This window comes from Falco punctatus (genome assembly GCF_963210335.1).
Source record: "Falco punctatus genome assembly, chromosome: 3".
Lineage (NCBI taxonomy): Eukaryota > Metazoa > Chordata > Aves > Falconiformes > Falconidae > Falco > Falco punctatus.
The window spans coordinates 176924-188974 of NC_137582.1; positions in this window are offsets into that span (position 1 = coordinate 176924).

Consider the following 12051-nt stretch of genomic DNA (forward strand, 5'->3'; position numbering starts at 1 on the left):
CAGACGGAATAAGCAGCCTTTTTACTAAGCAATTAGTTCTTCACCTACCATTTCCCCAGCCACTCTCTCACCTGAATGCGCTCAAACATCGACCTGTAATAAAACTCTCCTGCAGAGCCTCTGTGCCTGCTCTGCAGCCTCAGGATTTCAGGCAGGGAGAGCAGTTTGCTGCTGCTCCTCTCCTGCCCCTCCAAATGCCTTTGCTCCTGTGCTCACTGCCTGCTTCCCGGGGGGGTGGGGTGGGGGGTGGGTGGGGATGGCTCACTCCCACCCATTGCCCTGCAGGACAGAGACATCCACCGCATTACAGACAGGGTCGGCCCGGCAAGTCTCTGCCTCCTCTTTCGTGAGGGCAAGGGTATCGTATAGTAAGTTTTCACTGTATTAACATTTCTCTTAATGCAGGAGATAGGACTTCAGTAAGTTCCATGCTACTGCCACTAGTGTTGCACTGCAATTAATTTGAGAGAAATCTCAAATAATATCCTGCAGTAGGAGAGAAATTATTTTAAATTTGGTTTTGATTATGCTCAACTTATTTATTCAAGATTTTGTCAGCAAGCAAGCATTGCTGTTTTTCAGGCTTTGACAAAGCGGAGCTCTCCTATTACCATTCCTCTGTCAGAACTCCAAGCAAGGATTACAAAGTTTGGGAGAGAAAAAATCCTTTAACAGACTGAATTGACAGGATTTTTTTGTGTGTATGTTTTCTCTTAAAATATAGATATACAGTGAAGGCCTGATGAAAAGGCATATAATAAAAGGATTACCAAAGTTAGCATGACATTCAAAAAACAATCAAACTCTTTTCTCTTTCTCTAAGCATTAGTTCATATAGTTGCAGTACTTTGAATAAAAATGGATCTTGACAATAGTCATACTATAAACAGTGGAAATGCTTATTATTTTTCTTGTGCTCATTGGAATCCGTATATAATACAAAACACTAACAGTCAGACCACAGAGGATGCCAAGTGATTTGACATAATGAGTAACTGCTTTATCTGTCTTTGTCCAGGTGTTACTGTACAATACAAAATTTGCACATGAGTCCAAAGAACAGCAGGCGTTGATGTTGGGATGCTGCATATTCATTCAGTTGTTCCACTTCAATAATGAGCTAAGTGGATGCCAGGAAGAATTTCTCTGGATAAAACCTTAAATTTACCAGAGGAGGGACCTAATTTGGCAGACTTTTAGTTACCACTCCTTATCCTTTGGTTTTTCCTGTGTTCCCAAAGCCTTGCTGATGTTACAGATTTTTTGTACTTGAACATGATTGTGAACAAGAGCTGGCCATCAGGCCACAAATCAATAGGCAGTACTAATCAGAGCAAGAGTCAAGTTGAAGTTGGTTCGGTCAGATTAAGCTTGCTCTTTGCTTAGCACGGTAAATGTTGATCTGCATCGATCATCAAGCTGTGTTCATCAATCCTCTCAATTCCTCAGGACCGCTACATTCAAACAGACTTTGTGCAGAAATCCTCAAACAAACAAACCCAAAACCTCCAATCCAAACAAAACAAAACTTTCATCAGTTCCAACTCCCTAACGTTTGGAGATTGTGTTAAGATATTTTTAGATCTGTGGGTGAAAAGTTGGCACAGTGGCGCAGAACATCATCACAGATGAATTATCTTATATGTCTGATTTTTTTTTTTTTTTTTTCGTCTGCTTGCAATTTCAGATTTTCTGGAAAGGAAATTGGTTCAGTATCTCTTCCAAACATTCTTGCTGCTTGACACAGTGCTTTGCAAAGAATGACGAAAACACAGTCTATGCCATAGGGGGCAGATGATTAAAAAGAAAAGAAGCTTTGATCTGTTACTTCTGTGTCGTTCAAGAGTAATACCACTGTAAATACTACGAAGATGTTACAAAAGTGTATATGAAATCAGAATATGTTACAAATATCAGAGGCAGAGACACAATAAAACATCAAAGAGCAATGAGAAAAAGGGAAAGAGATAAATGTAAAAAGAACTTTGGAGACAGACTAATGTTAGCACAAAGCAGATTAGTAGTTCTTAAGGTGGTGGGAGAAAAGATTCTGTTTAGTAGTATAGCATGTTCCAAAATAGAAATATTTTTGTGGCTACAATTTAAACTCAGTAAAATAGATTCATTAGAGCTATTTGTTCATCTATGTAAGTGCTTTGTGAGCCATGTAATTTTAAAAAAAGCTTGATAGATATTAAACATATCTTGAACCTATGAGTTAGTAAGATCTATCCGATAAGTCACGTATACCTAATTGCATCCCCGTAGTTTAAACCAAGCCTCATCATTGCTGTTGGGGCAATGCACAGGACCTTGACGAGCTGCAGGTGAAACCCCGGGATGAGTTGTGGAGTTTATGTTTGCTTTACAGAGTCCATGCTGACTACCCAAACATCGCAGCTATTTCTGCAAAGCGGTGTTGGGGTACGCTTCCAACAGAAACCAGCGTAATGGGTATTTTCTAGGGTAACAGAGAGAGCGGCGTGTACTAATCAGCTGCCACTTTCTGAAACTCACTATAGTTTAACAGCTACATTGGTAACTGATTCCAAATCTTTAGCTGCTGTTTCTGAAATGCTGAACTGCATTTCAGTCTTTTGCATCTTGTTAGCAGCTCCATCTTCATCATGGCACAGGCCAACAAATGCCCAGATACAAAGTTAAATTTCCACTAGTAGATATGGGAAGCATCCTTTCTTTTTCTTTTTTAAGTCTGCAGATCCATTTTTCCAGAAAATACGGTTCTTGATTTCTTATTCCTAATCCTATTAATCAAGCGAAATATTTTTCCCACTCCTTATTCCAACAATTTAAGGAAGCGATCATGAATAATTTTTGCTGGCAACACACATTCCTTGACAACAGAAGTTACTGTCCATATGCCTTTGCAGTAAAATATGTCTACCTTACAGAAAATAGGAAATTAATCTTTTTCGTCTTCTCACATTGAGCAAATCTCACATAACAAAATATTTAAAGAGGTACATTGGAAAAGGATCTTGTTGAAGTAATCCCTTCCAAGAGGAAGTGATCATTACCTGGAGGCCACCCCCTTTATAGAAACACCTATATAGATTTCCACATATATATATATATATGTGGAATATATACATACATATTACACACACACACACATATTTCCACAAAGTAATCTACAGGTACATATGGCTTATATCACAAGCACATATAGGCACAAAAGTTCAAGGGGACAAGGCACTCCCCCAGATTATAATAGCAATGATGGTAGTGAACCTGATTCTAAATATGGTATACTTCCTGCATACTCTAACGTTTTGTAAATCTCCGTCCTCGTACACGCTTAGGCAATGTTGGCTGCTCTAAGCGAGATAGTTTAACATTAGCAAACGTATGCAGGCAGAGTATGAAATTATTGAAGGGGATTCAAGGAAAGAATGGGCTATACTATACAGAAAATGTGGAGAAGTAGGGGAGACATGCAGAATTATTCACAAGGTGAAAAGGGGAAGCTATTTCAGGCACTCTGTTTCAGAGACAATTCAGAGAAATATTTTAACAGTCTGATTTGATAAATAACATCAAGCATACACACATAAAAAGCACACTAAAAAAACATACTCAAACATACTCCTGGAAGAAGATGTATTTGGGGCTTTCATACCTCAAACAGCCACACATACGTGAGTAATTACATATGCATTCTCAAGTTCATATGCGTTCTGCTGTGTTTTGGAGGTTTATCTGATGAACTCACTATGAAAAGAAGGTATCATACAGGGGCTGGGATCCGATAACGTTACTAACAACAAAAAGTAGTTCTTGCAAAGCAGTTCCAGTACTTCTGAGCTGCAAACATTAACTAAAGACTGTTTAAAGAGGCTCCTGAGAAGCAGAAATGCTTTCCAGATGTAAAATCTAATATAGAAGATACAGCTCAATGCCCCAGGCTGTCAGCTGGGAAAGCTCAGGTCAGAATTTAGGGAAGCCTAACCATAACCTTCAGATAATCGGTAAAAGGCACAGCTTCAAGAAATGAACAGGAGCATCTCATCAATGCAAACAGGGCAGGCAATGCTTCAATAGACACTTGTCATTATAGACATCTTCTTCTAATCGCATACATTTAGCTTGATTCTTCATACAGTTGTTTATGACATGCACTCATCTCAGGAATGGGAATGGAAAAAGAAACACCGGTTATTTGTACTGCAGATTTGCGTAAGAAAAAATACTCAGGTGTAATGCGTTTAGGATATGGGTGAAAGAGAAATTCTTGTCAAGATGTGCAGTGACATAACATCTAGATTAATTTTGTCTAAGAAATTAATAAACTAATCTGTTTCGGTTATTCAGCAAGAAAGATGACTTTTCCCCAAGACAACCTGGGTTCGTAAAGAATTAATGTCTGTGACTCTTTCTGTGAAAACAATAATCATGAATAGTTTTACACAGTTTTTATAAAAGAGGATTCAGCACAAACAGTGGAGGAATTATTGCCTTCCTCTATCTGTCTTTTAAAAAATAAATATAGTCAATCTTAACCTGTAATAGGTCGAGCACATTTGCAGAGTGGGACTGAGAAACAGCCAGTTTGGAACATTCTGCTGTAACTGCAAAATGAAAACACAAATGCACCAGTTTTTCTTTAAAAAGCACAGGAAAGAAACTAGGGCTTACAGCACTGCAGTTACATTTTCCATACAGGATTTCTAATACCCACAAAGCTCTTACCAGCTACTATTATTTCTAACAAACGCCAAAGCAACCTGTAGCCTTTTTCACTTAGTGATAATGGATTAAGTCTAATTCCTACACAACAGCAAAGATAATTGGGAAAATCACCACATACAGTTCACCAGCTCAAAGAATGATGAAGATAAGGTGAAACTAAGAGACTCTGATCACAGTATCAAAAAACCTCAGGTGAATTGCTAAGAGACAAGCAAAGGTGCAGAGTGAAACAAAGACATGATTAAAGGCTGTATTAACAATGGACAAGAAAAAATGGCCTATTAACTAACCATTTACCTACCTAACATTTACCTAGGAGACTGAATACCTATTTCACAAGAAACAGTTAACCTATGTGTGGATAACTGGCTAGCTGAAAAGGGTCACAGACATAGTCCAGCTGGCTGGACAAAAATGCACATCGCTCTCAGCTTATCTGAAGTAAAGCAAAATACACAGCCTTTGGCTGTTCTTGTTACACAGTAACAGGAAGATCGCGGTGGGAAAAGAATGTTGCAGGTGGGAACAGGTAACTACAGAAGAGAAACCAGGGTCGGGCTTGGTATTTAGGCAACTAACCAATAATGAGCTTAACTTTTGTAATATGTATGAGCTAATTATAACAAGGCATAAAAGGTGACTGTAAGGGACAATAAACGAAGTCTGCTGATCACTCTTATTGAGTGACTGTGTCTTCCCTCCGTCGCGACAAATGGCGCCCGAACAGGGACCCTAGAGAGGGCTGAACCTGCGAGCCACGGTTCGACGGACGACGGAGATTCGGGTACCGGTCCTGAAAGCAGCGCAGGAGGCGGCAGGGCACAGTCCCCGCGCCCGGGAGCACCTACAGAGGGTCCCGCCGGCCACGCGTCGCCGAAGTCTCGCAAAGGCTGCAACAGCGCTGACGAAGGTATGGAGAGACAAGCGACGTACGATTCGCTCATTTGCTTTTTAGAAAAGCGGAGCGTTCGGGACATAGATTGTAACAAGGCATTACCCGGGTTATTAGCGTATGGGATAGCAGCCGGGACCCCGCGGCAGCGGCGAGCGGCGGCGCGGCCCGGCAGGCCCCTTCCCGGCCACGGTTTCTCTCCAAGGCGGCACCCCCCTACCACCACCCCCCCCTCCGATCGGCGCCATGGCGATGCAAGCGGCCAAGCGAGCTAACATCTGGCTGCCCCCAGAGGTCAATCGGATCCTCTATATTCGGAACCTGCCGTATAACCATATAAAATCACAGCGGAGGAAATGTATGATATGTTTGGGAAATACGGACCTATTCGACAAATCAGAGTTGGAAACACTCCTGAAACAAGCGGAACAGCTTAAGCTTCTCAAGGAAAAATACAGACTTGATTACAAGCCCACCAAAAAAAAAAAAAAAAAAAAAAAAAAAAAGTGCTTCAGATGTCACCTACAAGAAATGGGTTTCTGCCTTGAACTAGCAAACATCTCTGTGTTTAAAAAGAAGCCTTTTTGCCTTGATGGAGATAATTTATTCTGTATTCTGTATTTATGCTGTATTCTGAATGTGGAAATTGGTTGGGACTAGGAGGCTGGCTTAAAGGCATTTTGCAAACGGGATTATTATTTTTGATCATTATTGTAATAATAGCTTTTTGATCAAAACCAGCCAAAATTATTTGTAAGCATTAGGCATATCTGAAGACAATGCCTTTATTTGAATCAGCAGTTAAGGTGTAGTTTAGTCTGATGCTGTGGTTTTGTCTGCTTCTGGTGAATTTTTGAAGTGATGAAATCAGAGATACAAGGTATACTAAGAGTTATGAGGTAATAAGATAATAATCTAAGTAAGGGTGCTGTCTTTTATATCTACAAGTGCAATATGCTTTTATGTAGCAGAGAGAAACTTTAACAATAATGTTGCTTGAGCGAGATGTGCATGTGACAACTTGGGAAAATGGAGATCACAACTGGAGTGCAACAGTGTTTCTATGTCTGGCAGAGTGAAATCTTTCAAGACCTGAGTTTAGACAGTCTATAATAAATTGTTAGTATTCAGAAAACCCATCTTAAGCCTCTTTTGCTTACATAGTGTTATGGAAGTCAACTGCTATTGTAGAGAATTAATGATTTTTTAATACATATTAACAAATACTACTATTTTAACTTGAGGCAGTTGAGTGAGAAGTACTCATGTGTACCATTTGAGGGAATGTCAGCATAAATCGCACTTACAGTAAAAGTGCATTTTTAATTACTGTACTCGTTAAGATTCGATGATGCCATAAGGCTAAGGCCTTTTATCACAAATTGGTTCTGAACTAAAAGGTGTGCACATGTAGATATGCACATTTGTGTTATTTTCCTTAACTGGCTACAAAATAATATAATTAGGTTGGGGATTACATCTTGGGAATTTGTCTATTACACTTCTGTTTGTTAAGGAACGTGCATAACATACAGCACCCATGTAGGCTTGGCTTGTGGCATAGTTGTCAAATTTAGCATAGACATTCAGACAGATAAGCAACGTACTCTTCTTGTGTGTATCACCTACAAGCCATTATGGCTTAGTGTGTAAATCTGTATGTAACTATTGAAAAATCCACTTATGAATGTATATAGCTTAGAACTAATTTTTTCCCTTTGTTAATTCTTTGATATCAATGAGGTATTCTTCAGAAAATGTATGGACTGGTTGGTTGCATAAGGGCAGTTGTTATTTGGACAGAAAATTGTTAATGGTCAGGGATTTTCCACTAAAATATTTGCAAATCGTCCTAGTCAAACATCAGTTTGGCTTCTTTTTGGGTTTTGAGCTTGCATTAGTCCAGGTTCAGAACTTTAAAATTACCTTTGATTTTTTTAAACTTTTTATATCACTGGAACAGAAAGAGCATCTAAATTAAAGCTTCAAGCTAACTTTATTTTTCAAGTATTTCTGGAATTATCCTTCTGAACTGAGATTTTATAAGTTGGCTGTGTATTTTCCTGTGTTAAAACGCTGTTATTGAAAATGGTCAACCAGGCCTATGTCGCCCAAAATAAAAACGGGGGAATTGTGGATAACTGGCTAGCTGAAAAAGGTCTCATAGACATAGTCCAGCTGGCTGGACAAAAATGCACATCGCTCTCAGCTTATCTGAAGTAAAGCAAAAATACAGCCTTTGGCTGTTCTTGTTACACAATAACAGGAAGATTTTGGTGGAAAAAGAATGTTGCAGGTGGGAACAGGTAACTACAGAAGAGAAACTAGGGTCAGGCTTGGTATTTAGGCAACTAACCAATAATGAGCTTAACTTTTGTAATATGTATGAGCTAATTATAAAAAGGCATAAAAGGTGACTGTAAGGGACAATAAATGAAGTCTGCTGATCACTCATATTGAGTGACTGTCTCTTCCCTCCGTCGTGACAGTTAGCCACTGAAACAACTTCTAAAAGAAGTAGAACATCTGTCCCCTTTGCTTTCGCATCGAAACTGGATTCATTTCTAGGTGGTGTATTCAGGTCTAAATTAAGCCTAAGTTACAGGTCTCTGAACTACAGCGCAGAGAAACCCTCCACAGACCGCATTCTCAAACGAGAAATAAATGCACGTATGATTTTGTTACGTATACAAACACATAACATTAGGCATTATATGTTGGTGATGTGGTAATGTGATAGCTATTTAACAATGATCCTTCCTCATCAGGAGAAACAGGATTTCTCTTGTTTGGAGATAGACACAGCTTTGAGGTCGACCCATTTCCTCAGCCAGCTTACATTTTTCTGGACTCTTCAACTTCAGCCATGGCAATTAATCGAAAAAGTAAGCATCATGTCTTTCCCTTTTCACATACACAAGTACAGTTTTTAAAAAACACGGAAACCACCAAAGCAAAGCCAGATACCGTTAATGATATTCACAGAGGAGGAATGTCTCACTTAGTCCTCAGAGCAGACTTTAGGCGACAGAAACAGCCAACAATCGCTACCAGTATTTATCCTAGCTAGTGCTAGCCAAGTGGGAACGCCACATTCTGTAAGAGTATTTGGTGATACCAAGGGCCTGCTAAATGGCTTTTTTGCTTCCTCCTTTCATCCAATTCAGTCACCATAATTCAGAAGAACCTGCTCAGCTGTTTTTCTTTCCCAGCATTTGTTATTATTGATTCCATTCCCGTAATAAACTTTGCAGCCCATGTTAGATAGCTTGGCTGCAGTACCCCCCTCTTGGTCGCCAGGTGGCAGCAGGTCCCCACCAGCCCCGTGCTGAGCACTGGCCGGGCGAGCACTGGGCGGGATCTCGGCCCAGTTTACGTCACCGGACGCCGGGAGTGCTCGCTGCGGCTGCGGGGTGCCCTTCGCCCACTCGCAGCCCAGCCACTATTACCCGTTGCCTCCGTACTAAAAAGCACCCGCGTGGCTCGAGCGGCTACATCCTTTGCATCTGACAGCTTTACAGTTGGGTGGCTCTTTCTGCCCGTGCCCCCGGCCCACCAGGAGGGAGCAGCAGCAGCATGGGGAGCCCACGGCACAAGGTGCGGGGGGGGGGGGGGGGGGGGGGGGGGCAGTGGGCGGTGAGGTCCTACGGATAAGCCCCAGCGCTTGCTGTTGTTCCAGGAGCAATTTAAATAGATGCGGGTACCACTGGGTTTGCTTTAGTCACAACTCAGAGCCGGGCTGCCACCCCAGCAAGTGGCAGAGAGCAAAGGGATACAGCACGGCTTAGATATGCTTCTCAAACCGTTAGTCAGCGTCTGAAGTTTTTAGGAGTTTCCTTTGGTCCTGTCAGTTCTGCAAATCCATCACCTGACTGTCCCAGGTGATTCATCTCCTCAGTTCCAGGCTGCTCCTCAGATCTTGATCTTCTTTCTGCCTGCTTTAACTCACACACTCCTTCAAGCACGCTTAGTCTTTGAACAAGCAATTACTATTCTCGTAGACACATTTTTCCAAAAACAGGTACCTGAGTTTGAGAGCACCTGTGTACACAACTCAATCATCTGTTGTTTCTCTGCTCTCCCACTGACGTAACTGGGCTGGGCTTTAAACCAGCCTTGGATTATGGCTACACTAGGAACGAGGCCTGGTTCTGCCACTTAGCTGCTTCAGCACTTTACATTTCTGAATTCAAAATACTTTTTCTTTAACCGACAACACAGAACAAAATGCTAAAACTCCAGGTTTTACCACAAACAAAAAAACCCCAAACCTTAAACAGTGCCTCTGAACCGTTTCCCTTTCCATGCAACGGGTGGAAACTTCCTCAGTAAATGACAAGTGTCCATGACCACCCGAGTGTTCTGTGCTTACTGAGCAGGAAAGCAAACAATACCTTTTCAGCTGGCACATGTATCCAAATATATATCCAAAGGAACTCCGTCAGTGTAACTTGCAGAGAGCTCTGCGATCTTACAGCCTTACCTGTAGTGAGTGCCCCTCTAGGGAACTGCAGAGCTGTGGACTCTCAGACGTACTGGAGCACATCTCTTGCCTGCCTGAAACGTTCAGGAGGCTCTCGGATATCCAGGCAGCAGCAGAAAGAGTTCTGATTTTACGGCAAGGCTGACCACACTTGCAAGTTTTCTTTTGCATGCTCACACCAGGAAGCCAAACCAGAACAGCTGCACACACAGCAGAGCAATTGCTCAGCACATCTACACCAACAGAGCTCTCCTAAAGCACACCTGGAGCCATTCATACCCCAAGTCAACATCTACAGCGGAACCTGGCCACAAGCTTTGACACAATGTCATTTTGGGGTCAAACTGGTGCACACCAAAAAATTAGTAAAATGCACCTCCTTCTCTGCCACGCCAGGTATCGTGCTCCTTCAGTTGAGCTGTAGCTGTTACATTACTTCCCAAATGCAAAGCCAAACAGAGAAAATAGAACCACAGCCTGCTCCTTAAAAAGCAACTCTGCACAGGCAACCGTTCATTGTGTGTGACCAAGGGAAGATGTGACCGCGGCCCTTCAAACTTTCGGGATGCCTAGGCGGGACTAAACGGTGCTTGCGAACACAGAACATGCCTGCCTGTTAAGACAGGCTGGTCAAGTTTACCACCAAAACTCTACATCAGCATTTGCCAACCCTGTCCAGCTTTGGGTCGCCAGAGCTGCACTCGGATCACTTGAAAGCGTCTCCCAGTAGCGGCCAGTACTAAGCTCAGAACTGTACCTCCCTGGCGCCTACACGGGGGAAAACTCAGACTGTGCCCCCTTCTCCTTAAGGTGCCTTAGAGCTTGTGACAGGAATTTCATCCACTGCTTGGAAAAGCTCCAAGGTTGCAGCTTAAGGGAACCAGAGTTCCCTGGGTCTCAGAGTCATTCCAGAGCTAAAGCGGTGACAGACATCAGCTCTAGGTCAGATGACACATGCCAGCACTCACCACTGACCCAGGGTGGCAACCTGCTCCCATCCGCTACCTCCTGACCTAGGAAGCCCCTTAGGGAATTACAGCAGCAGTTCGCCAATGGAAAAACCACAACGGCACGACACAGTGACTCAAAGATCTAAAATGCACCCCTTGCACCTACAGAACCTGGTGCTAAAAACACAACAGGTGAACGAGAGAACATTAACTGCCATGACTGATACTAGAGCAAACCTCACTGGGCACTTAAGGAGAACAGCAGAACCAGAATAGTAGCAAAAGCCTGCATGCCTGGGACTGTAATAAAAGAAGACACCCTGCCTGGAGATTGTTACGAGCACAAGTAATACACGTCCTCTTCAGTTGTGATCTGAGTTAAGACAGACAACAAATATCGCAATACACCCGTATCGATTAGCTGCAACAGCTCACCTCTCACCATGCCTGTTAAGGGTTGCAGGTTCTCCCGCTTGTCTCAGCTACGTTGGGCGCCAGTTGCGGTAGCTGGAGCCCAACTCAGGCAGCCTCACACGGGGCACCCGCTGCTGCAGCACAAGCAAGCTATCAGGCTGCAACAAGGCTTTTACCGTCAGTCAGATTCTGCTGTCTGTGCTGTTTCTCCTTACTCCAGAGGGCAGGGCAGGGCAGGGCAGGGCAGGGCAGGGCAGGGCAGGGCAGGGCAGGGCAGGGCAGGGCAGGGCAGGGCAGGGCAGGGCAGGGCAGGGCAGGGCAGGGCAGGGCAGGGCAGGGCACCCACCACCACCACCCCCCCTCCATCCAACCCTCTCTCCCACACTCCTCAGGGCTATATAACTACTTCACGGGAACGAGCTACAGCTGCTCATCATCCATGTCCCTCAACCCACTGCCTTGGAGGCAAGGTCACAGCTGCATGTTATCAATGCTCATCAACCTTCTGCCTTCACTCCTCTGCACTCTTCTCCAAGAAATTCCAGGGAAGACAGTGACAGAAACCTGTGTTGGAACTAAGTGCCTGGTCAATGCCTCCAAGT